Genomic DNA, 1,908 nt, shown 5'->3' with positions numbered 1-1,908 from the left:
GGCTATTTGGTTTGGTTTTGATTTTGGATTACACTCTGAATATTTGAATCAGGATGATCTCATAAATCAATGGCTACATCATATCTTGATAAAGTCAAACATTGAGATAGGACAACAGATTTGTTGAATACTTTATTCCATCTGGTTTTTCAGGAATAAGGTCTTTGCTAGAGAGGATTTAGTATTGCCACATGCTGTCATTGGATGTCATTTATATAATGGATGATATAATATTCGCATTCAACACTCTCAGGTTGACAATGGAACTAACAAAATGAAATATAAAATTGAATATCTAACTTTGATCATCAAAATTTTTTTATAAAATTAACTTTGATTATTTAAAAAATTTATAAATATATACGTAGCTCAGAACAACACACTTGTGGGAAAATCCATGTCAATAGTAGCTTATTTTTCTGCTTGGCCACAACGTTGAAACTATAAAAAGCCCTATCAACAATAAAAAAAAAGATATTAGAGGTCATTTTTTGTAAACTTTATATGAAATAAATATATAAACACAAACTCACACGTCAATAACATCTTCGGTTTCATCTTATAGAGCTCTACGGAGAGAATCAAAGCAGCAAACACTATTATTGGGGGCAAAAACAAGAAGGATCCAATGATAACTGCAAAATATGAACCATATTAATTATAATCCTATATATATAATTTGTGCATCTCAAATACAATAATATACTTATCCTTCCATGTAAGGTGCAAAATATATTTTTTTTTTCGTTTGAGTCATTGTGGTCATCATGTAGATTGACCTTGCTTCTGTAGTATTTATTACTATTTGCACCTTTTGAGGACACATAAAGCCATTTGTGCCCTCTAGTCCTCTATCTTAGCAAAAGCGGGTAAAGTATCTGTTGTTCAAATAAGAAACATTAGGACATGCATAAGTATAACATGAAATAAGAAAATGATATTGTAACTCACAGAATAGCTAGCTCCATAAAGGCTACATCCAGCTTCTCAAAGTTAAGGAATTGAACAAGGTCCTTCTTGGCAATGGTGAAGTCACATGTTAAATCTAAGCCCATAACTTGCCAGCAGCATTTTGAAAGTAAGTGACTGCTTCATATTTTGCACCATGGCATGAAGAACTGCTAAACTTCCATACATAACCTCAACATCGGTAGTAAGAGCTTGAGGATAGGAACTACGCTCTTTATTACCTTCTTCACTGTCACCTTCTTAGCATTGCTACTAGCTTTCCAATAAGTCTTCTTGGCCACAAAATGAAATTTCTTGTAGCCTAGGCTAGTGGTCGAACCTTATCAATAGGATTCAGCATTAGTGTGTGAACTTAACCATTATGGACTTTATCCATTGTCATCCTTACTTGATCCTTTGAAGCTTTCTTGCCATGGATTGTTGTGCCTGAGAATGCTCAACTATTAGCGACATGGAAAGATAAACCTTCAAAATCCACATAGAGAGTACACTGTAATCCATTATCTTGGGCAGAGTTAAGGCTAGGGTCAGGGTCAAACACTGTCAGCTGTTGTGTTTGATTATTACTGCCCTTCCTAGTTTTAATCTTAGGTAAACCCTAAAACATAGAAAGAAATTACTTAAAACACATTAAATAAACTTAAATGGATGAAATGAACCTTGAGAAGATTTGAGAAGATGCGGATTGTTACCTATGATGGTTTAGACACTCAAGCCATTTGGAATTCGGTTGTGCCCCTCTTTATCATAGCCTATTGAAACTTGGCATCAAACTCCTCATGTATCTCTTCCATCTCTGCCTTATGTTCTTGACTGAATTAAGCCCGAACTCTCTCTGTTTCTTCTTATAATCCCTAGTTAAGCTCCTCTTTAGATACCATGTTAGTGGAGAATGAACTAGTGGTCCTTTGTGAATTAAGGCCAAAGAACTGTTTAATA

Source organism: Neltuma alba, unplaced genomic scaffold, assembly GCF_004799145.2.
Source record: "Neltuma alba isolate B1F8T4 unplaced genomic scaffold, ASM479914v2 tig00010654_pilon, whole genome shotgun sequence".
Lineage (NCBI taxonomy): Eukaryota > Viridiplantae > Streptophyta > Magnoliopsida > Fabales > Fabaceae > Neltuma > Neltuma alba.
The sequence above is the reverse complement of the archived record's forward strand: the minus strand, read 5'-3'. Positions refer to the sequence as shown.